This window comes from Schistocerca nitens, chromosome 5 (genome assembly GCF_023898315.1).
Source record: "Schistocerca nitens isolate TAMUIC-IGC-003100 chromosome 5, iqSchNite1.1, whole genome shotgun sequence".
NCBI classification, from domain to species: Eukaryota; Metazoa; Arthropoda; class Insecta; order Orthoptera; family Acrididae; genus Schistocerca; species Schistocerca nitens.
In genome coordinates this window covers 528,075,095-528,102,111 of record NC_064618.1, presented here as the reverse complement: position 1 = coordinate 528,102,111, position 27,017 = coordinate 528,075,095, and the positions used below count along the sequence as shown (strand labels likewise).

Here is a 27,017-nt window from a genome sequence, read left to right as displayed (position 1 = left end):
CTGTTGACGAGCAATTCGGGGATGGCGATTGCATCTTTCAACATGATCGAGCACCTGTTCATTATGCACGGCCTGCGGCGGAGTGGTTACACGACAATAACATCCTTGTAAAGGACTGGCCTGCACAGAGTCCTGACCTGAATCCAATAGGACACCTTTCGGATGTTTTGGTCCGTCGACTTCGTGCCAGGCTTCACGGACCGACATCGATACCTCTCCTCAGTGCAGCACTCCTTGAAGAATGGGCTGCCATTCCCCAAGAAACTTTCCAGAATTTGATTGAAAGCATGCCTGCGAGAGTGGGAGCTGTCATCAAGACTAAGGGTTACCCAACACCATATTGAATTCCAGCATTACCGATAGAGGGCGCCGCGAATCAGTGAATTTGTGAGGGGTTATTCATCATGTATTCTGGATGTAATAATTTCCTTCTAAGAGATAGAGTTAACTGTTACAAAATGTATAACAACCGAAACAGCACTCAAAAGAATATAGTCACATTAGCCGTGCAGTATCGAGTACGTCGTCCCGTAAAAAATGCCGGGAGTTGTATAAAGGCTTCGAAAGTTGTGCTTTGATATTCCCTGAAGTTAGGGCTATTTTCCTCACTCCTAACAGTAAACCGGTCTCTGTTCTTGAACGACTTAACTTTTGCTCAGGGTGCGAACGGAGGCGCAAAATCGCTGAAGTTTCTGCAGCTCTCTGATTTTCCGCCCGCTCTCAACTTCGGCGTCTGCGAGAGACGCCATCAGCCACGCAGATTTATTTTTATGATGATGGTAATGGACGTTCTGTAAACGCGACCAGCGTTTCACCCAGTGGAAATAATGTCGAGTGGTTGAGACGAAATCTTTAATCAGCTACCGAACTTCTGGGACATAAAAAAATCTCCAAATTACGTTTTTCAAATCAAGCCATCAGGTTCTCCCGTACCAAGTTAGATTTGACACATTTCTTGGTTAAATGAATTTATTTAGTTATGAGTATTTCACCGACCGATGATACTTTGAAATATACTTCACCTACCAAGGATCAAATGCATGCTTACGTTACACCGCAGCATAGCAGCTACAAACGTTTTCCTGTGCTGACGTCATGTGAGTTGTGGAGGAAGAATACTGGGATTTACCGTAGCCTGCCGACTACGACGAGCTTCAAGCTTGGTTGGTAAACACGCGGTAGGGTAATCGGCCCCGTTCTTTTCAGTGGAATCATTCCAGCATTCGTCTTAAGCGGTTTAAGGAACAAAGGAAAATTTAGAATGAGGTTTGAACCGCCGTCCTCCCGAACGAGTAGTGAGAGACTTAGATACCATTAGCCATCGTAGCTTAAAGTTAGCAGTACGTAGTGAGAAAGTTACGTGGACACCTGAGATGGCCGGCCGAAGTGGCCGTGCGGTTAAAGGCGCTGCAGTCTGGAACCGCAAGACCGCTACGGTCGCAGGTTCGAATCCTGCCTCGGGCATGGATGTTTGTGATGTCCTTAGGTTAGTTAGGTTTAACTAGTTCTAAGTTCTAGGGGACTAATGACCTCAGCAGTTGAGTCCCATAGTGCTCAGAGCCATTTGAACCATTTGAACCTGAGATGCTGTTGTTTTAGTTGATACCACAGCTGAAACCGCTCGCTCGGCAGATTTGATTCTGACCAAAGATGGGTCCAGACAGGTTTGGCTGGCGACGTGACTGAAGACATAAATACTCGAGACTGCTTGTAAACATTTTCTAGGGCCGGGCTTCCATTCCCCGTCCAGCCATCCAGATTTAGACTTTCCCGTAGTTCCCTAAATCGATTAAGGAAATTACCGGCTTGGTTCCTTTTGAAAAGGCCAGTCGATTTTCATGCCCACTCAAGCCACGCCTGTATCCGTCGCTAATTTCCTTGTCATCGAGGGGACGTTAACTCTAATCTTACATACTTTCATCATTGTTGAATCTCTGATGTACATGTTTCCTCACCCAAGACCTAAATGGTCGTGTTCATACAGAACGTCGGCTCATCAGTGAAAATTACACGTGAGCTTTCTGTAGAAGACAAGTAGAATAGCTCACAATAGAAGTCGTCTCTGTTAATGAGTCGAAGAAAGGCGACGTGAAATACACCGGAAAGGGAGGGTGTTCCAACACGACGGATACTGTTTTGCAATACCTCCAGATGGAATTGATAGGCATATGAATGTGAGCGACGACGGAACCGATGATGTAACAATCAACATATCGTACAAAACCATGTTCTGTTAGCGAGTATGAAAGATAAATTGGCTCCATATTCTTTGATTGACTGCAGACACTTGGTAATATTCCGAACCTATAACTGGACAGGTCTGGGAGGTGTTGAATTTAATGGGAGTATTTATCAAACCATTCAGAGCAGTGCTAACCACGTGAATTAGTGCCATGTCGGTGAAAAATGGTGTTCTTGTAACGAAGCAGCAGCAGCGTATGAGTCACTTCATCAGCTAATCCTTGGCTGAATGTTAGAATAACAAAATGGAACTGGGACCCACGACATCATAGAACCATCGTGTTCAAGTGACAGGCAATTCTAACAGGAGTGTAGTAATTTATGACGGAAACCGTTACGGAGCAGTCTTCCCATCGTCTTTGTTTCATGCTGGACCGGCTGACCAAAAATTCTGTTACAGGAACACGTTTATGGTGGCGATGAAAAAATTATTGGCTGTACTCGCCTTTGTCTATTTAACTTGAGATGATGGCGTCCGATGAATTCTCTAACCGCTCCAGTGATAAGTAAACGGGTATGGAAAACAGCCTAGAAATCAAACGTATCCACCATTGCCAGCATATACAACATACTTTCGCAGCTTTAGTCATACACGTGTCTAATTACTTGGTGTTAAATTCCTCGACTGTGTCGTACAGGAAATGTCATGTATCATGCACACCCATCACCTTTCGTAAACGAGATTTTTTACAGATGAGGTACGCATAGAAACGAGTGCTTTCGTTTGGGCGGTATTAGTAATTCGTTTTCTTTTAGACATATCGAATTAAAGATAGATATTTTAATGGGAGGTATGTACTCTTAATGTCGTTCCAGGTGTCTTGAAAGGGAGGCGCAGCAGCGTAACGTTTTATCCGTTTTTCACTGAAACATACGTTAACACCAGGCGAAAAGTTTTCTAAATATGGCGACCAGGTTGTCGGTCTCGGCGCTGATATATATATTTACCTGGCAAAATACGCAAGAATCTGTATTTTTATGGTCGATGTTGCTCCTGAAATTAAACCCTATATTCTTGCAGAGCTCCGTCTCTAATGATATCTCTCTCTCGACGGGACATTAAATTTGCTTTCTTTCTTTAATATTATTTTATTGATAATCAGACACATGAATTAAGTATTCACAATCCCCAAGTCAATGAAAATGTATTTATTTTGACTGCTTAAACAATTTACGCTCCCTGCTCGGTGTATCTCACCACCCCTCCTGATGGTCAGTGCGATCAAGCTTTTGTTTTTTGGATTTAATATTCACGAGATAAACGAGTCCATTTGTTACTCAAACTGTTGTTTCAGGGCATCCACCCTACCACGCTTTATTTTTTGCTTTCGTTGTAACAAATTCTGTTACTCTGGTTCGAATGCGGTAATTATAGAAATTGATCTTGTGCCCGAAACGAATAACTTACACCCCATTGATATAATTCAATTGAATGGATTCGCCGGGAAGCTGCATTAGCCGGGAAATTGCTTTTATCTGACTTGTAGAGAAACTGTTCGCCCAGGGGATATTTCCAGCAGAGTGGGATGATATCTGAAATCATATATAATCTAAAGAAAATAATATTCGAAGCACTGAAGTTGTAAAATTTAAATGCAAATCATCATCTTTGTGGAAGTTTTGCCCCACACTGTATGTTTCGTAATTAAAGCAACGAAAACACTTCGTAACTATTCATCGAAATTTATGATCACGAACCGCGAAGTGTTGCAGATTTTTAGCTCCATCTTCTGGCGACAGTCCTGGATCTTAGATGCTCAGTGTACCTCCTTGGAACGCAAGGCTGTTAGATTTTCCACAATTTCGTTTCATTTGGGTCTTTAATGTCTGGCGTAGAATTCACCAGACGAAAAAGATGCAAAATATGATAAAATCCACTGCCGTAAATGCAGTATTCTCTACAGATAATTCCTCAAGGAAACAACACTGTAGTTACCTCACTGTGTTGTATACACCGCATTAAGTAACAGCCGTCATAGAAAGTAAATAAAACTGTGGATGAGAAAATGTAGAGAAAAATGGATATTTTTAGTTACAAACTTACGACAGTTATTTATGAACCGAAGGGAATGTAAATAATTTTAATGCTACAGCAGTACCGAAACATGTCTCTTGGGGAAAAAAAAGCTGTGCTCAAAGTGGTGACATGAAATTGTTTCCCTATTGTTACTGTCATTCTGATGAACTAAATACGGACAAGCACATATTATTAAATGAAATAAAGCTTGCGATTAGAGAGAAAAACATGGTTTGCTTTCCTTGGCACTCGAAAACGGTGAGTTGAAGGTGAATTAATCATTTAACATGAATATAGACACTGAAATTACCTTTAGCATCCGTCTGCTTATACGCATGACGTCATCAAAGTAATTTAAATCCAATATACGTCAAGTACGCTCCATAACAAGACTTATATTTATACTCATGGCATCACACTCGGTGGCTTCACAAGCCTTCAACCAAACGACATCCTTTTAATGTAATCCAGGCCTCGGGCTAAGCTAGAGATAAGTTTGTCACCACCACCTATGCTTTTAAAAATAATATAGAATCAAATCAGATACCGTGAGTGCGCAGTTGCGCATTGATAACGTCATTTTCGAATCTTCATTACGCTACGCTTCGAAGCCGACGTCCGGCACTGGTAGGTTAAACCGATCCTAATAAATTTAAACGAAATAACGTGCGTTTCTTCGTTTGTTTCCACACGTTGTTTATAAACAACAGAAACGTTAAAATACTGATATAGCTCCAAGGACGTTAGAGTGATATACAATTATTCATGTAGCTACCGCTGAAAGCGACAGCTCCAACAAGCACGTTATATTGAGTATGTATACCCCCACTCCCCCCTCCCCCTTCCTTCCGTCACTGCCACGGGTAAGAGCGACCATTACGCAGAAATATCATGACGATTCTGTGATTCTGAGTAGTCAGCTTCGAGATCTGCGTTGTTAAGTAGATACTTAATTGTAAGTCGGTTAAAACTTTTCAACTCATTTTCGAAAATTAGTTTCACTTTTCTCCTCTCTATTGCTGTTCGGTCTGAAGACTGCTTTGGTGCATCGGTCCAAGCTAGTTTATCGCTTGCGATCCTCTTCATTTTTGGCAGCAACTGACATAAAATTAAACATAAGTTACTTATTGTAATCAAGCTTTGGTCCTCCTCAACAATTTTTAACCCCCCACGTTTCCCTCCATTGCGAAATCGACAATTCATTGATGTCTCAAGATGTGTCCTGTCAAAGGATCCCTTCTTTTAGTCAGTTTGAAACATAAATCTCTCCATTTCGATTATGTGCCTCCTCACTAGTTATCCGGTCTACGCATCTAATGTTTTGACTATAGCACCATATTCTTAAGTGTATAATTGATGTAAAAAAATTCTCTTTTCCAGCAATAGTTTTCTTTCTATTGCCGGTATGAATTTTATATCATCTGTACTTCGGCCATCGTCACTTATTTTGCTGCCTAAATAAGAAAAGTTAGCTACCTCTCGTAATTTCCCATTTTATAAACTGATTTCCTCATCATCACCTGATTTAATTCGACTGCGTTCCATTATCACTGCTTTTACTTTTTACCTTTCAAGACAGTATCTCTTCCGCTCATCTGTTCTTCAATGAGTGTCTACAAACCTGTCCTGCTCCATTCTCAACTATTCCTTCCCCTGCCTGTCAGTCGACTCGCAGCCGGCTTCTGGTTGCCGCACAAACTATAGACCAGCTTTGGCTCTCTATATTTTACCTCTACTCCGTTAAGGATTTTGAAGAAGTATTCAGGGCAATACTATCAAAATTTCTTCTAAATGAGAAAACAAGCTATAAGCTGGATTTGCCGTCCTTCAGTCTATCTTCTAAGATAAGTCGTTACGTCATTATTGCGTCGCGTGCAACTACACCTACCTGAGGTCAGTTTCTACCAGTTTTATCATTTTTTTGTGTGGTCCAGTAGTATTCACATCTGTTACCTCCTAGCTTTTCTTGAAGTTGGGATTATAATATTTTTATTGAACCGTGAAGGTATTTCGCTCGTCTCGTATATCTTGCATGAGATGTGGAATAGTTTCGTCTCGACTGGCTCTCTGCTCTGCGTGGAAGGAAATCAGTGAAAGTAACGTAGCAGAAGGAATACAAGTTTTCCTTCGACATACGAGTGTCAGACTTCTTGTGGAGACGAGAGCGGATTCCGCAGCGCAGCGTAAAGACGTGCGGGCGACGGGGGAGCGCCGCATTCCCGAGCGCGCCGGCCCACCTTCCCGGAAGCTTTATTGGATTCCAACGAAGGTTGCGCCGTGCGCCGAATTCGACGCCCGGCGCTCCGCGCCGGGATGCCGGAGCGCATATTCTGCGTAATTCTTCGAAATTAGTTCGCAAGAATTTGACGAGGATGGGCACCGAAAGAACACGGCTGCTACCCTATTCACAGGCCTGAGATACTGCCTTTCGTGAATGAGCTTTGAAGGGATGACGTACTTACTGGCGTTCAGAATTCTCATTCCTCGCGTTTCCTTGTACCTCATTCGGTCCACTATTCTTCTTCTTGTTCCAGTTCCAGTATGGCCTCTCCAGTTCCACGTAGCGACCTCAACTCTGTCAAATGGCATTCGACAGGACAGAGGTTCAAATCCCCATCCGCCACTGAATATTTGTTTCCTGTGGCTCCCCTAAGTAGCTCGATACAAATTGCTTCATGGTTACTTTCAAAAGGATACGACTAATACCTTTCCCAATCCGGGCTTGCACTCCAGGGATAATGACCTTCTCTTCTTTCCTTAAATAGTTTAAGACCAGCCTTAAGATCACTTCCTGCAGTAAACGCTGAAAGCCTGTTACTACTTTGGATTTTAACCTATGATTTCATGGTTCTAATGTCCAGAAACATTACCCTGTATACGAGGTCTGAGCCATAAGCGAATAGAAATGCTATCTGGCTAACCTTATTTTAGATGCTGTAGAGACCAGGAGCTTTCTCATAGCGCAAAGTAATAATTAAGGGGGGCTTAACATAAGCTAAACTAAGATGAACTGAAACTATAATCGTCGCAGAATGTCTCATGTAGCTATTCCCAATGTTTGTCTACGACTCACTTCTTATAGGTACGATTCTTGTAATGCAAATGGATTGGACACGGTATCCTAAAATACACAATAAATTGAAATGATCTCGCTTGAAAGCGAAATATTCGTATATTTGTCGCTGCACCCCATGTGCCTTGAATGTTCACTGCAACACGCACTTACTTTGCTAGCAGAAAATTTCATTTAACAATAAGTAGCTTCACTGCTGAAGGCACTTCATTCTCTCTTGTCCTTAAATATAATGAAACTGAACGTAGTTCATGTGTGAACGAAGTCCTTCAGTGAACACATACATAGCCCTTCATCCGACCACGTGACTTTATGTGACCATGCATTTAAAAATGAAAACGAAAAATAACCTTCTAGTCGTATTAACGTCAATAATTTCATTTAATGAGTGGAAAAGCAATGAGATATCCTAATTGCAGACCGACACTGAATAAAAATTGGAGAATGATTCGCTCGTATTCTAGCGATAATGTGCACTCGGAACAAAGGACCAGGCTCGCCCCAGATTAAATAGCGGCTGTTTCGAAATGAAGCTTAGTAGCATTTATTACATTCAACTTACAATTATAAATTGTACATGAAACGAAAGAGCAACTCAAACAGTTTTTCTTATCAGTATTCAATGTGAGCACCATTCGTCTCTAGGCGCACATCGAGTAGTTAGGCTAGTTCTTCCCAAGCCTTGATGGTGTGTCTGGAGTATTTGTTGCAAAAACTGCTTCAATCTTTTATGAACCCCCAAAGGTGGAAATTGCATGGCGTCAGATCGGATGATCATGGAGGCCACGCGAAACAAATTCTGTCACCCGCCGCCTTGCGGCCAACCGAGCGGCTGGGCACAACGTCGTTTAATCGGTTGCGTGCTGAGTTACGCCAGTGACGTGGAGCACCATCTTTCTGCCAAATAAAGTTTCATGGTAATTGAAATGCCGTGTGGCTAGGGCCTCCCGTCGGGTAGACCGTTCGCCTGGTGCAAGTCTTTCGAGTTGACGCCACTTCGGCGACTTGCGTGTCGATGGGGATGAAATAATGATGATAAGGATAACAGAGCACCCAGGCCCTGAGCGGAGAAGATCTCCGACGAGCCGGGAATCGAACCCGGGTTCTTAGGATTGACAGTCTGTCGCGCTGACCACTCAGCTACCAGGGGCGGACGGTTTCGTGGTTGTTTCATCGAAACAGAAAGGCCCATAAACTTCCCGCCGATTTATGGCATAACAACATTCAATTTAGGGGAGATTTGCTGACGCGCAGATGGGCACATATTGTAGTTCACATATCCGCTTAGGTGAAATGTCGACTCATCGCTGAAGACACTATCCAGAAAATCTTCATCGTTAAGCAGCAACATTTCGTTTTACAAAGTGGGCACGTAAACCGTAGTCTGTGGGCTTTAGAGCTTGTAACAACTGTAACGATAAGGACGTAGTTGAAAACGTCTCCTTAAAAGTTTCAACATAGATATCGCTGCAATTGCTAATTCACGACTAAACTTCGGAACTGATTTCTTGCAGTTACGCGAGAATTCGATGAGACACACAGGAACAGTGCATGCATATAGGTATAGAAACCAAAACTGATTTGCTCTTTCATTTGATTTATTATTTGTAATTATAAGTTGAATATAATGAATGCTACAAAAGGCTTAAAACGCTGATACTCATTCTGAAACACCGTATCCAACTGCAAAGTATCTCGTGTTAGTAGAGCTGATGTGTAACGTAATGTATAATCACGTAGAGGCAGCGCAAGCAAGCAATCGTCGCACCACAGTCCAGAACGATGTCGTTTCAGTGTGCCCATTTCTTATATCAGAAGAGAAAGCGTCTATACTAAAGAGACGGCGCTGGCCATTGTGGCCGAGCGGTTCTAGGCGCTTCAGTCTGGAACCGCGCGACCTGCCTCGGGCATGGGTGTCTGTGATATCCTTAGGTTTGTTAGGTTTAAGTAGTTCTACGTTCTAGGCGACTGATGACCTCAGAAGTTAAGTCCCATAGTGCTCATAGCCATTTGAACCATCTCTTTATTTTGGTGAAACAGGCCAGACGTTGTTCACTACTTACAAATACCTTAAAAGGCAACATAAGGTGTTTTAAAATACAGTGGAGCAGTATGTTCATGACTTAAAAGGGTAATCAATACAAATTTTGAAACTTCCTGGCAGATTAAATCTGTGTGCCGGACTGAGATTCGAACGCGGGACCTTTGGCTTTCGCGGGCAAGTGGTCTACCATCTGAGCTACCAAAGCACGACTCACGCCGTCCTCACAGCTTTACTTCTGCCAGTACCTCGTCTCCTACCCGAGTTCGAGTCTCGATCAGGCTCACAGTTTTAATCTGTCAGGAAGTTTCATATCAGCGCACACTCCGCTGCAGAGTGGAAATCTCCTTCTGGAAACATCCCCCAGAGCCATGTCTCTGCAATATCCTTTCTTTCAGGAGTGCTAGTTCTGCAAGGTTCGCAGGAGAGCTTCTGTAAAGTTTGGAAGGTAGGAGACGAGGTACTGGCAAAGTAAAGCCGTGAGGACAGGGCATGAGTCGTGCTTGGGTAGCTCAGTTGGTAGAGCACTTTCCCGCGAAAGGCAAAGGTCCCGAGTTCGAGTCTCGGTCCGGCACACAGTTTTAATCTGCCAAGAAGTTTCGAAACCTCGCTATTTCAGAATTTATGCTGAATTCATGGAAAACATCATAACATCGACGTTAGAGATAAAATATCTACCGTCCACATGATGCTGTCCAATTCCCCCACGCCCCTCACCCCCCCCCCCCCCACCCGCGCAAATAAAAGATTGCCATCTATCGGAGAGAATAAGATTAACACCGTACCAGAAATCAAAAAGCGCTTACTATCAACTGAACATGTTATTATATACGCCACGTGAACGTTGCTCGGTCTTAGATTCTAGAACAGACGCGTGCAAGAAGCTTTATTGTTTTCGAAGGCAATCAGAACGATCGAGGATTTGCTTGTAGCTGTTGAAATGACTGTCAGTGAGGATGGGCAACACTTGAATACAGTACGGAATACAGAGTTACCAAATTTGACTCAGGGGGTGAAAATTATGAAACGGGGCAAGAAAAGAATAATTTGCAAACTGGAACAGGAACGGAACTATCTTCACAGCTCAGTTACTGTCTGGAAGATCGCCTGCTAGATGCTAACCAAAATCCATTACAAGTACGGAATCACATCGTCGATGCTACCTATCCAGAGCTGCGAAAAAGTACACTGATGTATTTCAACTGTATAGCCACATCGTCAACTTCTGTAAAACTGTTCTCAAAAGCGGGATATGCTCCCAGTCGACAACATAATTGATGGGAGGGGAAACATCACTTAAAAACAATAGCTTTAGAATGTTCAAACAAGAAGTTTTACGATGTGTAATGTAAAGCATTTTTGTACTTATTGATGAATGAGTGTGATATTGGATATATCTCTACGTACCTTTTTATGTCATTCTGTAAGTTCATCACTTCCCATCGATGTTAGAAACGTTGTGTTTTGGGATCAGTTATTATATGCTATCGCTGTTTAGACGCGTTGATTAAATACAAATCAGCATTGAATATTTGCCAACATAGTACATCCATATTTTGAAGTCACTTACCTATCCCGTTAAAGGTGACGCACAGTTCGACCCGAACTCCAAACCACAGTCCAGACTGGCTTCGTCACATGTGTAAATCGTTTCTAAATGTGTCGAAGCGGCACGGAAGACCAGAAAATGCTAGGCCAGACTGAAGATTGTGACCCAGACATTTAAATTTGTAGTCACATTCTTCCAGATAAAGGTGTGTTGTAGTGTAGAAATCCTCTCTGATCGACACTGTAACAGTTGGCCGGATGCAACTGCCAGGTACGTTGTATAATGCTAAATTACGGAATTCCGTTCACAGACTTCTTAGCATCTAAAACCTCATTATCAGTGTCAGTTCTATAATTTTATAGTTATCTTTCATATTCCTTTTATTTCACCTACCCAAAACACAACGTTTCTAACATCGATGGGAAGTGATGAACTTACAGAATGACATAAAAAGGTACGTAGAGATATATCCAATATCACACTCATTCATCAATAAGTACAAAAATGCTTTACATTACACATCGTAAAACTTCTTGTTTGAACATTCTAAAGCTATTGTTTTTAAGTGATGTTTCCCCTCCCATCAATTATGTTGTCGACTGGGAGCATATCCCGCTTTTGAGAACAGTTTTACAGAAGTTGACGATGTGGCTATACAGTTGAAATACATCAGTGTACTTTTTCGCAGCTCTGGATAGGTAGCATCGACGATGTGATTCCGTACTTGTAATGGATTTTGGTTAGCATCTAGCAGGCGATCTTCCAGACAGTAACTGAGCTGTGAAGATAGTTCCGTTCCTGTTCCAGTTTGCAAATTATTCTTTTCTTGCCCCGTTTCATAATTTTCACCCCCTGAGTCAAATTTGGTAACTCTGTATTCCGTACTGTATTCAAGTGTTGCCCATCCTCACTGACAGTCATTTCAACAGCTACAAGCAAATCCTCGATCGTTCTGATTGCCTTCGAAAACAATAAAGCTTCTTGCACGCGTCTGTTCTAGAATCTAAGACCGAACACCGTTCACGTGGCGTATATAATAACATGTTCAGTTGGTAGTAAGCGCTTTTTTATTTCTGGTACGGTGTTAATCTTATTCTCTCCGATAGATGGCAATCTTTTATTTGCGCGGGTTGGGGGGGGGGGGGGTGAGGGGCGGGGGGGAATTGGACAGCATCATGTGGACGGTAGATATTTTATCTCTAACGTCGATGTTATGATGTTTTCCATGAATTCAGCATAAATTCTGAAACAGCGAGGTTTCGAAACTTCTTGGCAGATTAAAACTGTGTGCCGGACCGAGACTCGAACTCGGGACCTTTGCCTTTCGCGGGCAAGTGCTCTACCAACTGAGCTACCCAAGCACGACTCACGCCCTGTCCTCACGGCTTTACTTTTGCCAGTACCTCGTCTCCTACCTTCCAAACTTTACAGAAGCTCTCCTGCGAACCTTGCAGAACTAGCACTCCTGAAAGAAAGGATATTGCAGAGACATGGCTCTGGGGGATGTTTCCAGAAGGAGATTTCCACTCTGCAGCGGAGTGTGCGCTGATATGAAACTTCCTGACAGATTAAAACTGTGAGCCTGATCGAGACTCGAACTCGGGTAGGAGACGAGGTACTGGCAGAAGTAAAGCTGTGAGGACGGCGTGAGTCGTGCTTTGGTAGCTCAGATGGTAGACCACTTGCCCGCGAAAGCCAAAGGTCCCGCGTTCGAATCTCAGTCCGGCACACAGATTTAATCTGCCAGGAAGTTTCAAAATTTGTATTGATTACCCTTTTAAGTCATGAACATACTGCTCCACTGTATTTTTAAAACACCTTATGTTGCCTTTTAAGGTATTTGTAAGTAGTGAACAACGTGTGGCCTGTTTCGCCAAAATAAAGAGATGGTTCAAATGGCTATGAGCACTATGGGACTTAACATCTGAGGTCATCAGTCGCCTAGAACGTAGAACTACTTAAACCTAACAAACCTAAGGATATCACAGACTCCCATGCCCGAGGCAGGATTCGAACGTGCGACCGTATCGGTCGCGCGGTTCCAGACTGAAGCGCCTAGAACCGCTCGGCCACAATGGCCGGCGCCGTCTGTTTAGTATAGACGCCTCCCCCGAAAAATTAAGTGTACAGTAAGATTATGTCCAATGTTTCGAAAGCCATCATCATCTTTTATCAACTTCCGTTCTAATCTACTTTTTATCCTTCGCGGCGATCTCTTCCTAAGAAATTTAACACTTGGGAATATTTTTACGTGTGACTATTTCCTAAGAATACTGCCATAGTTCTCCGTTCTCGTTAGGGGAGCTTAGTGAGATAATGTCAGCCAGTAGTTGCCTTCGAAACTCGAATCATCCCCGCAGAGCAAGGTGGCAAAGTTGTAAAGACACGTGACTTGTATGCGGAATCAGCGTATATAAGTCCTCCTTATTGCCGTCCAGATTTGTCTGTGGCTCCCCTAATTGGGCAAAGCCGAGACGGTTCCTTTGATGAGGCCACCTCCGATTTCTTCTCTCTTCCTTCTGCTTCTGAGTGAGTGCCCCCACTCTAATGATTTCGTTACAGACGAGGAATTAATCTGTCTACCTTCCTTCCTTTAATTTCCAGAGCAATGCAGAAAGCAATGCGTCACCGCCTTTCCAGTTACAGAGCATTCTTCACCAAACAGATTGTTCTACACTCGTATGAACTGTAAGACATCTATGAAATCCTACCGAGATTTTTTTCTATCCAAAACAATTAGATTTGTCGCCTTAAGAACACAAAATTCCGCCTTTCTTTCGAATAGAAAAGATTGGTTTACGTCGTTCATGTAAAGTGTTAATGGAAAGCATTATAATTAAGATGCGTTAGAGTGTAACTTCCGCCCGTCCAAGGTATGGGGGATACAGTCCCAGTTCGGCACACAGCTTTAATCTGCAGAGTGAAGAATTCATTCTGGATGCACTGTGACATTGGCTATAGCAGATGAAAAATATTTCTGAAAGGAGAGAAGTATGTGAACTTCAGATTTGAAACCAATAAATTTTGGACACGTGTTTCCTTTACTTGGATAAATTCATAGTCAGTGATACGTACTGTCTTAGCGATTCTGTATCCAAAGGTAGCAGTTTAAAAAACCAGTTAGTCGTTAAAATTGTCACTGTCACAACTAAGGTTAGCCAAGGTTATTAGAATTCGTGTACAGTCATTGGTCATGAACTGATGCGCTAATGTTCTGTGCTAAATTCGAAACTCCTAAACAGGGTCTTATCGGATGTGTACCCGTTTTCGCTCGGGAACGTTGCTATCTTCGAAACACTTCTTTTCGACAAAGGCACCTTTCCTTTCCTTTCCTTTCCTTCTGCTCTTTTAAACAACAGTTTAACATTACAGTTGAACTACGAGAGGCATCAGACACATCATAAATACATTTGCGGTGACAATTGAATTCCACTTCCTCTGATACTTTGCCAACGAATACAAAGCGGGGTTGTAGCATCGTCTTCGATGAGCGTTGAAGTTTCCTTAATTAGCCGCCTGTATCTTCAAAACTGCTCTTCAGGAACGCTGTACAGATGGGAGTAATCAGAGTAATATGTGAATTTATCCTATCAAGTACCATCAAGTGAACCCCTTTGCGAACATCAACATTTTTTTTTTGGGGGGGGGGGGGCGGAGTCGTAGCCTATTGTACGCATCTAGAGAGGTCTCCTTCATGCCATTGCTGTCTTACATTCTTTGGTTGACCGTCCCTCTTGCCGTTGTTGATTTACACTCTTTCATTGATTTTTCCTCATACGATCCTTTGATATGGATGCCAATGATTTCGTATATGAACTTCATCTTCTTACTGCTACTCTTTCACCTGTTGATATCATGGCATTCGTCCATTTTCTGAATTTTTCTCATATTGTTTGATAGTGCTGTATGTCGATCGACACTGGCTGAGTGAGGAACAATACAACGAGTGTTCACTCAGTCATTTAGTAGTGTCTTGTATGTAGATTTTATATTGGAAGTCTGGCTATGTTTCTCGGTTTCAATGACTTAAAAATGTTACTACAAAATCATGAGTTAGGTTCCCTGCAAAATAATGTGAATTACGGAAGTATTCTCGTGTATTTCAGTGTGTTAACGAAACAAGTGCATGTGGAAATTGTGACACATTTTCTGAGCTTACTCAGATAGCTACAGCGAAACATAGTGTCTAATATGGAGACATAACCCCAGATCCATTGTCGAGAGTCACTTTAAGAGTCTGAATTATCCATGGGTCGGACGATGTTCGTGACCTATTTGTTGCCATTACTGGCTGCTGACGCGAAAGTCCTGGGTTGTACGCCGAGGTGCAAAAGTCGTGGAATAGCAATGGGCACATAGACAGATGGCGGTAGTATCGCGTACACGAGGTATAAAAGGGTAGTACATTGAGGAGCTGTCCTTTGTACTCAGGAGACTGCTGTGAAAAGGTTCGCGGCGTGATTATGGACGCACGACGGGAATTAACAGACACTGAACGCGGAATGATAGTTCGAGCCAGAGGTATGGGACATGCCATTTCGGAATTCGTTAGGGAGTTCAATATTCCGAGATCCACAGTATCAAGAGTGTGCCGAGAATGCCAAATTTCAGACATCACCTCTCACAAAGGACAACGCAGTGACCGACGGCCTTCACTTGACGACCGAGAGCAGCCGCGCTTGGGAAGAGTTGCCAGTGCTAACAGACAAGCAACACCGCGGGAAATGACCGCAGAAATCAATGTGGGACGTACGACGAACATATCCGTTAAGACAGTGCGGCGAAATTTGGCATTAATGGATTATGGCAGCACACCACATCGCCTGGAACACCCTCCTGGGCTCGTGACTATATCGATTGGACCCTAGAGACCTGGAAAACCGTGACGTGGTCAGATGAGTCTCGATTTCCTTTGGTAAGAGGTGACGGTAGGGTTCGAGTGTAGCACAGACCCCACGAAACCATCGGCCCAAGTTGTCAGCAAGGCACTGTTCAAGTTGGTGGTGGCTCCATAAGGGTGTGGGCCGTGTTTACATTGAATAGGCTGGGTCCTCTGGTCCAACTGAAACGCCCATTGACTGGAAATGGTTATGTTCGGGCACTTGGAGACCATTTGCAGCTGTTCACAGACTTCATGTTCTCAAACAACGATGGAATTTTTATGTCAATGCGCCATGTCACCGAGCCACAATTGTTCGCGATTGGTTTGAGGAACATTGGCCACCCAGATCGCCCGACATGAATCCCATAGAACATTTATAGGAAATAATTGCGACATCAGTTCGTGCACAAAATCTTGTACCCGGAATGCTTTCGCAATTATGGGCGGCTACAGAGGCAGCGCGGCTCAGTATTTTTGCAGAGGACTTTAAACGACTTGTTGAGTCCATGCCACGTCGAGTCGCTGCACTACACCGGGCAAAAGGAGGTCCAACACCATATTAGGAAGTATCCCATGTCTTTTATCGCCTTAGTTTAATTAGCGAACTTAGCAAACAAGACGCCGAAATGGTGTCAGATCGAAAAGGCATGTACTAGGGTGGAAAGCACATCTTTTTCTTGCAACAAGGATTTCATCGGAAACGTGTCAGTGACTGATCTTCAGATTAAGGATTTGTGTTACTGAGCCACAAAATCAACTGCAGTTAGTGTGTTATTAATCCAACGGAATACACGCAAATCTTCCGTGTTACAGGATACAATATATCTTTACAGCACCAGGTGACGTTTGTGTTAACCTCGAAACGCTGGTTTGCGTCATTAAAGGTGAATTTTATGAACAAAAAATTTTTCATCGTACTTTGTATTTGCTACCGACATGCTTAAGCGTTGGAACGGAATACTAAAACTCACAGTGAAAGGTTCAGTCCTGAAACTAAAAACGAAATATAATTGCAGCACCCCCCCCCCCCCCCCAAGCCACAGTTTGTTAGTTGCGCTATTATTAGAGAAGTTCGTTCATTTTATACTGGAGTTCTGTATTCACCGGTTTAACATTACGCAAGCGGAAGAATGTCCGCTTTGTCAGCTAGGAGCTAGTAATTAAAAGTTGCACAGGAACCTTTAAATTGAGAACTGGTCAGAGACAGCGAATCGTAGTGACGTACATGCATTCGCGTCTGTCACAGAAATGCGATCGTTAGGAGCTGTTTTGCTTGCCATATTTATTTTGATGAATTTATCTTGTCGATCCCACATTAGGGAAAATGAACTTTAATTTTCCTAAATGTCTTCGCGACTTAACGAAATGCCTTTTAAGTTATAGGATCAGTCCATGTCAAATCAACACAGATAAGTACAATTTTCAACCCGGTAATCTCTGTTGTTTTATCAAATTTGATGTGATAACAAAGCAATATAAATGTGCAGAAAATTCGACAAACAATGTCGACAAAACGGCGTTAACTTCTATTCTAATAGAGAGAGACCGTGAATGAGGTAATTTTGGAAAGGATTAAGAATAAGCTTTAAGATTATAGCCAACTGGACCATAGTCAAAATATGTACATGTTTAAGGTCAATGATCCTGAACTTTGAATAATTCAGAACATGCCACCTTTAAAATTTCTGAAAAAAGTATATATATATTTGCGTATTCATGTTACGCTACACAGAATAGTAAAAAAACAAGTTAGGGTGGAATTTAGTTTAGGAGATACAAATGAATATCTACAGCAGTGTGAAACAATAAAGCAATACAAATTCAATGCAAACTGCAACAAAATGGCCTGAAGTACTGAAAACATGTTATCTTTTAAAAATATGGTATGACAGTCAGGTAGCAAAATGAACAGGTCAGTAGCAAACATTTGCAGTATGCAAAGTGCAAATGGGTTTGGTTGGTAATGATCAGTGGCGTAATGACAGACCACAAAATATGTACTTTAAAATGGGTTTAAAAAACTCTCGACCGCAATAAAATATTTGTTTACAATGGCTACCGGTTTCGGTCAGAATTTGTCTATCTTCAGACCATTTATACAATGATGTTAGGCATTGGCGGTGAGTGGAATATGTGTTATGACTCCACGAACATCTGCTCCATTCACCGCGACTGCCTGCCATCGTGGTGTAAATGGTCTGAAGATAGTCAAATTCTGACCGAAACCGGTAGCCATTGTAAAGAAAGATTTCATTGCGGTCGAGACTGTTTTTAATCTGTTTTGATGCGCTTTTAGCTAGACTGCTGCTGCTGCACGAGAAACGTTCTCAAAAATTACAAAAGTTATGTGACGGATGTAGGAAGAAATCGACACACAAACTAGGGCCTGTTTCTGAACCAACTGCATTGGAACGGATAGGAATCATAAATCTGCACAGCTCCCAAATATAGACCTACTTGCGTTAAGTGATAAACAACAACAACAAAAAATATGAAACCATAATGCAACTGAAAGAGAAATTCAGTACTAGCACTACAAAGCACTACAAGAAGTGATAGGGTCCAAACACTGACACTACTTCCGAAATGCTGGAGCATTCGAAGGAGAGGAAATTAATTTGATGTCTGAAACTGTTTAGTGAAAAAAGCACAACAGTTAGGTCAAAGAAAGTGGTATCTGAGCAACTCCTAATCCGAGACCTGTCCTAAGCGAACTTGTGAACTATAACCCGTTGTCAGTGTGGGAAAAAGGATTTTGTTTCTGTCAGGGAATATTGTTCCAGCGTTCATAAACAAAACTGACTAGTGTTGGGAAAGGTGAGTGTGATGAACATCGAGGACTGAAACTAGCATTATCCAAATTTTGGCAGTCACGACCCCAGAGCAGTGTTCTGGCTGGTGCAGCCGGTACCTGTAGTGCGTATGCTTGCTGTTTACGAAACTGCGAAGCTCATGGTGGAAGGTTCGAAAATCAAAGAGCTGACGTGCTGCTGACTGCCAAGTTAACGCGTACAGTACGTCACTCAGATCATTTGTAATCCCGCACAGTGCAAGTGTTATATGTCAACATGTGGGAACTGCCCAGGTCCACATTCTTTCGTGACGTACCTAGGGAAGTTGCGACGAAAATGGAATTAATGTAATAATAAACAAACTGTGAACATCAATAGATGGAACAACGCTCAAAACACGTCTTGTCTTCTGTGGGAGGCTTCGTGGAAGGTGACAAAAAGTTAAACAAATGCTCCTGCTGCATTCCTTTATAGCCTTCCGAAAGTCAGAATTTGTGAAACGTTAGATACGGACGCTTTGTGTCAATGAATACTTTGTTATGTGTGATTTTGTAGAGAATTACCAATTTGTCCTGCAGGGTGAGGTCCAGAGTTTCACATGAACAATGCACAAGCCATTATTCATCCATTTGTTGTACATCGCTACAACTACAAAACCACTACTAACCCTTGTATTGCGTGTGTTGTGTATTGAACGGGGGACCTAGAAACTACGGAGTGGCTTCGTTCCGCCAAAGCCCTCAGTAGTTCACAACAGGCCACAGCAGTCCGCCCACCCCACATCAGCGCCGCCCCACACCGAACCCCGGGTTATTGTGCGGTTCGGCCCCTGAGCAGTTTGGTCCCTTCACAGACATTTCAACATTTTTGTTTGACGTTTTAGCGGATCGAGTGGTAGAGATCTGCCGCCTGCCGTTCTCTAGTGCTACGTGATTGCTCTGTGTGTGTGTGTGTGTGTGTGTGTGTGCGTGTGTGTGTGCGTGCGCGCGCGCGCGCGCGCGGTATCTATAACGACCTTTTTTTCTTCTGATATTTTGGCTGACGTCTGTCAAGTATGTAGCAAGATGTGACGGCGTTATTAATTTTGTGGAAATTATTTCGCGACTTCTCGCTGGCCGGGTAGGCAGACGCGAAGAGACTGTTCAGTCCAAGCGATGCGTGAGGTTTACCCCACTGTCCAGGGGAACATGTTATCGAGACAAGGTTATTACCCGACCACGGAATTATTGCACTTGGTCTACAGTGGTCGTTATCGGAAACGTGCGGTGACATAACAGTAAACAAGTGCGGTGGTGACTAAGGTTCAAATGGTTCTGAGCACTATGGGACTCAACTTCTGAGGTCATTAGTCCCCTAGAACTTAGAACTAGTTAAACCTAACTAACCTAAGGACATCACAAACATCCATGCCCGAGGCAGGATTCGAACCTGCGACCGTAGCGGTCTTGCGGTTCCAGACTGCAGCGCCTTTAACCGCACGGCCACTTCGGCCGGCGGTGACTAAGGGAAACACATTGCGCTGTGAACGATTTCAAGACGGTTGTGCATATACTATGAAGTAGTTCACCGATCCTCGTGAAATACCACGATAAAAACTCAAGATAAGCCGACCGAACTGCTCTATCGACTACAATATTATAACATCTGGGAGTGGGGCTGCTTCGGACCGCTCGTTTGTTTAGCTCTGCGCTTGAAGGCGATAAGAATGTGCTCTGCTGTTTCAATGACTAAACAACACGTTCGTGGACCTATTCGGAGTTCCACAGTGTATACGACAGTCGAAAAAAATTGATGTGGTTTTTGCTTACTGTAATATCACCGCGCGTTTCCGATAACGGCAATGGGAGGCCACGTGCAATAATATCGTGGTACTGGTGTACTTTACTAGTTGCGTATTGCCCTTTGGAAGAGTTGACAGAACTGCACTGGAACGATTATATACGTAGAGCAGGTATCTTATGACTGTCAACGATTTTGCGTATTAGCCCTGCGGACAGGTTTCCGTGGACAGCGGCAAAAAACTTCGGGCTGACGCGACGTTCAGTCGCAACAACAGCACTAAAGTCCCAATATTCAACGGATCTTTATTTACTCTGTAATTTCTTTTCAGACCAGCGAAAGAATTAAATAACTGGCTAGCTCCAGTATAAATTAAAAATGAAGTTATACTTTCCTTGAAATAACTTTGTGGTTGACGTTCCAGCGTGTCGAGTGGCAAGGACAAGCCGCCAGCGAATCGTAGTTCTTTCTCGAGCACCACGTGCTCGATGTGCTAGCACTAAAGCAATTTCTTGCTGGAGTGCTGGTCCCACAAGGTATGCGAGAGAACTTCTGCCAAGTTTGGGAGTTAGGACATTGCTGTGGGTAGCGGAAGTAAAGCTGTGAGGGTGGATCGTTATGTTGTGTTTGGATAGCTCAGTCGGTTGAGCACTCGCCCGCGAAAGGCAATGGTCCCAGGTTCGAGTCCCGATCCGGCATACAACTTTAGTCTGCTAGGACGTTTCAGTTAAAATGTTGTCTGTGGAACGGAAGTATAAAAAAGGAAGTATAGTGTTTAGTAAAAATGAAGAAGGGGAGCTCATTTTTGTAGAGAGAATCGATAAACCATTGTATCATTTGTGTCAAATGAAATTGCGTATAAGTTGAAGCCCACTAATCTGAAATGCCGGATAACACTGCCCACGGCCAAAAAGTTACACTTATTACTGCGAGCGAGGGTTTGTATCCAATCTATACAGAAGCTTCGATAACCCCCCCCCCCCCTCCGCGCGTCTTTCCGCCGATTGAAGATATCCGTAGATGTGGTCGAAACGTTGAGTTTCTACAAGAAATTCCATCGACCGTGACAAAATAGCCATGGATATTTTAATAATTGTGAATAACTAGGGAGATTTCATTATATACGTCTCTGCTGTTTCTCAGTTAAGGAGAATGAAGTCGAATCATTCATTTTCTCTCTTTGTGTAAGAGAATTCTGCTGAATGGTGTTAATTTTAAAATGAAAATTAAATATTTCTTCGTAATGAAATAAAAATATTTTTCGTTAACATCGCTCACTACGACTGAGTTGCACCGAACGAGGTGGCGCAGTGGTTGGCACACTGGAATTGTATTCGGGAAGACGATGGTTCAAACCCGCGTCCGGCCATTCTGATTTAGGTTCTCCGCGATTTCCCTAAATCGCATCAGGAAAATGCCGGGATGGTTCCTCTGAAAGGGCACGGCCGTCTTCCTTCCCCATCCTTCCCTACTCTGATAGGACCGATGATATCGCTGTTTGGTCCCCTCCCCCGAATCAACCAACCAACCAACGACTGAATTCCTTAAGTTTGCGTGCGTCAAAGGTAAGGCTAGTGATTACCCATGAGCTAATATTTATCTGCCGATCACATTTATACTTCTGGTAATATTAAAATTTTCTTACCGCTCACCACATCCACACTTGTGGCGATTTATGAAGTGGGGAAGTAACTTAACGTTGTAAAAATTATAAAGCAGTATTTCAACAAGTTAAACCATATAATAATAATTCCTTACGTTAAAGTTTTACCAACACCTAATGAAAATAATTTTTAAGTCTCTACCGCCTACCGCCCACCTTAGAAGCTGGAACGCTCACTAGTTGGTGGTAGGGACCCGTTTGACTACCACAGAGCTGTAGAGTCGACCTTCTTTGCCGAGGATGATTCGCCAGATTCTCGCTGTGAGCACGGCTCTAAATTTCGTTTGGAAAGGTAAAAGGGTACTTTTTTGCTGATGTTTGTGTAAGTAGCGCCATTTATCTGCGTTACGTGTAGTCGGATCGCTGGACGCGACGGCGGTCTTAATTTCGCGGAGAATCTTCGCGCCCGAGTCCGCGTCGCACAGTTGGACGCGGGGCGGCGCGGCGCTGCGGTGCCGGCCCGGGCGCAAACTTAATTTCCTGCGCCTCATTTGTCTTGCCGCCGGCGCCGAATAATTACCCGGCTACAGTGGCTGCCGGTATTGTTCACTGCTCGCCGCCGCCGCAGGGAGGCGCGCAACCCGATGAAATAAAGCCGCGCTGCGGCGCATCCCGCGGGGCCGCTTTGGGCGAATTTTGATTTCGCACGGGGACGCCGGCGCCGTTTTTCACTGCCGCGTAATGTGGTTTTAGTGCGCGCGAGAAAATTGGTTCCTGCTGCGTATTCCTCCGCGCGCGGGCGACGTCGGCGCGATTTTACGGTTCGTTCTGTACGGGCCACTTCCGGAAATGGACGCTGAGAGCCGCTAAGACAAATTACTGTGCCACGCCTGGTGTTTGCTGACAGGATATAATACAGTCCGAGGATTTATGGTGCAGTATTAAAGTGGAAGAAAGAGATGAATCTCTCTATTTTCAGAGATATCTCCACGATAAGAAGGAACAGCCAAAATTTGCAGTTTTTTTTAAAAAAGACTTTTTTCCTTTACGTAGTGCTAGCTCTTCGAAGTTATCAGCCGTAGAGGTGGAGCAGAGTGAGTCCCAGTTGATAAACTTTTGGAAGGGATGACCAGTTCCGGCATTTATCTTACAACCAATGGTTACAAACGGGGGAATGGATTACACTGAAAAAAAAAAAAAACCACGTAACGACGGAATTAACCGAATGGGTCGGAAATCGATATATATGAAAAAAATTACAGTTCAGAAAAAATGTATGATTTATTCCAGATAAAGAGCTTTACAATTTGAGCAAGTCAATAACCCTTTGAGCCACCTCTCCCTCATACAAGCAGTTATTCGGCTTATTGATTGTTAGTGTTGTTGAATCTCCTCCTGAAGGACAATGAGCCGAATTGTCCAACTGGAGAGTTAGATCATCAAACCTGCAAGCTGATTGGAGGGCCCCGCTCATAATGCTGCAAACGTTCTCAATTGGGGAGAGATCTGGTGACCTAGCTGGTCAAAGTGGGGTTTGGTAAACACGAAGGTAAACGGTAGCAACAGTCGTCGTGTGCTTGCGGGCACTCTCTTCATGAAATGTAACCCCAGGATGGCTTACCAAGAAGGGCAACACAACGCGGCATAGAACATTGTCGACATACTGGTGTTCTGTATGGGTGCCGCGGGTGAGAGCCAAAGGGGTACTGATATGAAATTAATTGGCACGCCAGATCATCGCTCCTGGTTGTCGGGCTATGTGGCAGGCAACAGTCAAGTTTGGGATACCAACCTGCCTGTCGCCCGCGATACGGCCCGACAACCAGGAGCGATGATCTGGAGTGCCAATTTATTTCATAGCTGGACCCCTTTGGCTCTCACACGCGGCACCCATACAGAACGCTGGTATGTCGACAATGTTCTATGCCCCGTTTTGTTGCCCTTCATGGCAAGCCATCCTGGTGTTACATTTCAGCAAGATAATGCCCAGCCGTATATTGCGAGAATTTCTACTACTTGACTTGGTGCTTGCCAAACCCCACCTTTGCCTACAGGTTCGCTGAATCTCTCCCTAAATGAGAGCTCTAGGAGCATTTTGGCCAGGGCCCACAACCAACTCGGGATTTTGATGATCTAACGCGCCAACTGGACGGAATGTGGCAACCTAACCCTCAGGAGGATGTCCAACAACTCTGTCACTTAATGCCAAGCCACATAACTGCTTAATTGAGGTCCAAATGCGTACCAACGCGTTAAGGACTTGATAAGTTTGTGAAGCTCTTTCTCTGGTATAAATCGTCCAATATTTCTAAAATTCAAAACATTTGTTTGTCTGTGCCTGTACATCGTATCTACCGCATTCGGATTATTCCTTTGTGGTGCGTTGTTTTTTGTCGTAGAGTGTATTAAATCATATCGCATAAGAGTTGGGTCTGACTTCCAGTACATGTAGTAAAGTTGTGGGTAATTTCTAAAAGAGGGGCAGAATACGGAAACTTGAACCACACGAAGAAAACTGATAAAGTAAAAAAAATGGTCAAATGTGTGTGAAATCTTATGGGACTTAACTGCTAAGGTCATCAGTCCCTAAGCTTACACATTACTTAACCTAAATTATGCTAAGGACAAACACACACACACACGCACACACACACACACCCATGCCCGAGGGAGGACTCTAACCTCCGCCGGGACCAGCCGCACAGCCCACGACTGCAGCGCCTTCAACCGGATAAAGTAAAAATACGTAAAAGTATTAGTAGGAAAATAGATGGACTCTATCAAGCAATTTTCTGAAGTGATCGAAATTGTCTGTTAAGTTACATCAGAACCAACTTTCATTACGTAGAATTCAGATTATGACGAACGACACAGTTTTCTTGTGCAGCATCCAGTTTGGAATGGGTTGATTAATTGCAGTCGATCTCGGATTCATGAAAAGCGTGAATAGAAAAATAGGTACCATGAAAGTGAAGGAATTGGATATGGCACTGATTAAATCAGAGAACAAGAAAGTGTCCGAAATTAATGGGGCAATCTGAAACTAATTCCTTCTTTGTTTTGAGAACTCAAGCTATTTTTGAAGGTCATCTGCATCGTTAACTATTGTTTCAGCAGACTTGTGACAGTGTGCTCTCAGCTCTCTACATCGGCAGTTATTTGCTTTTTTTGTGTCGCAAACCATACAGTGTGCGCACGAAAATGGACGCGCGTACAATTCTGTATTGGTATACAGAAATAAAAACTTCAATATCCGTGAAAGTGTAACAAGACAGAAATGAACTTTTATAAGCTGATGTCCTTCATGAGTGGTCAAACCTCTTTCATCAAATCGAACAAGAGCTGTTCTAGGCGCTACAGTCTGGAACCCCGTGACCGCTACGGTCGCAGGTTCGAATCCTGCCTCGGGCATGGATGTGTGTGATGTCCTTAGGTTAGTTCGGTTCAAGTAGGTCTAAGTTCTAGGGTACTGATGACCTCATAAGTTAAGTCCCATAGTGCTCAGAGCCATTTGAACCATTTGAAATCGAACAAACTCACTCCTGACAAAGGGCGCACTTAGGTTTACGTAACATAAAATATTACACGAATTATTTCAATTAATTCCAAAGGAAACTTCCACAACATTTTCGAAAATGCGAAAGTGGATAAAAATGAAAAATATCGCACAGCAAGGCGCGAACCCTATTCCTATCCCACCTTCGATTCTGGATCGTGGCATCTCGAGCAACTACGTTGTGCTGAAACTCTGCTTTTATCGGCCTCGTATTGTATGTTACAGTCTTCTAAAAGGCTTCGATCACTGAAATGTTATTGACGTTTAATTATAATAAATTCTATGAAGACCATACGTTTTCATGAATCGTCAACGGGTCATGGCGGTGAAAGGGCTTACTCTCATAACACGCTAGTTACGACGCGAAAATAACTAGATACAAGAATTCTTTCACTAGCTCTATGACGTTTCCCGTTGTTTTATTATAACAAACCGTGCCAATAATGATTCGTTCTGGAAACATGCAATGTGCTGGTGCTTAGAAACAGCGTATATTGATAGGGTGTAACGTATAAAATAAAATCCACCGAATATGTGCTTCTCGCGAATACGGCAAATACGGTGTGGCGTCTTGATTTCTGCTTTTCAGGCAGAGAGCGTTCTTGCTTCTTATTGGTTCTACTGTACGTGACACTTTGCCGAAATATCGCGGAACTTTTTTTTTTTTTTTTTTTTAACGTGACGAAATGTCTCCTAAACGAGTTCCAGCACGAAGTGATGTCACAAAACTCACAGAGAGCAACTTCAACATAAAAATAACTCTTCCGTTTGGCGACAGATTTAGAGAGATCGCGACCGCTCTCAATGGCAGGTGTGCCACACCTGCGCCTTTCAGACCATCCCTCTAGGAAGTACGTCGCCGCGTCGTGTGGTGTGTGTTCGACACTGGTTGCCTGGTACCTGTGACTCCCGGCACCAGTGGGAGCTGTGCAGCGCCGAAGTGGGAGAGATGTCCGAACCGACGTCGACACATACAGTGAGTCCGAGCTGGGTGCCTCCGGCATAGGCGCGACGCCCCGCGTGTTTGTAGCGCGAAGGGAAGGCGGCGTGGGCGCCATCGACCGCGCGCCTGCCCCGGCGGGCCCGCTGGGCGCCCGTCTGCGGCCGCAGCCCTCGCCGGACACTTGGCAGGAGCACAAAAATGCCGGGCGCACTGCGGCACCGCACCGCACACCACACCACAGCACACCGTACCACAGCAAGCTGTCGTGCGTGCGGCGCGGCCGCCACGGCGCCTCTGCAGTGCTCCTGCCCCACGCATTAATCACTCTGCTGGAACTTTATTACGAGGCCGCCCGCGGATCTCTCTAATGCACGCCGGGTCTCCGTCACAAATTCTCATAATCATCTTCTCTCGGCGAGGCTCGTTCAGCAGTACAGTTTCCGTGCGCGGTGTGTGCACCACGTGTGATAAACCTGGCAACGTCATCAGGGAATCATGTGTGAAATTTGATTTAGTCCGCGTATAGTGTATAAGTTTGCAG

The 27,017-nt window shown here is 43.8% G+C and overlaps 1 protein-coding gene across 1 annotated transcript in view; it reads left to right on the top strand.

Annotated features, from left to right (window-relative positions):
- Positions 1–27,017, top strand: part of LOC126259616 (kalirin) — a 1,784,965-nt gene that overhangs the window by 334,608 nt on the left and 1,423,340 nt on the right. The window lies entirely within an intron of this gene.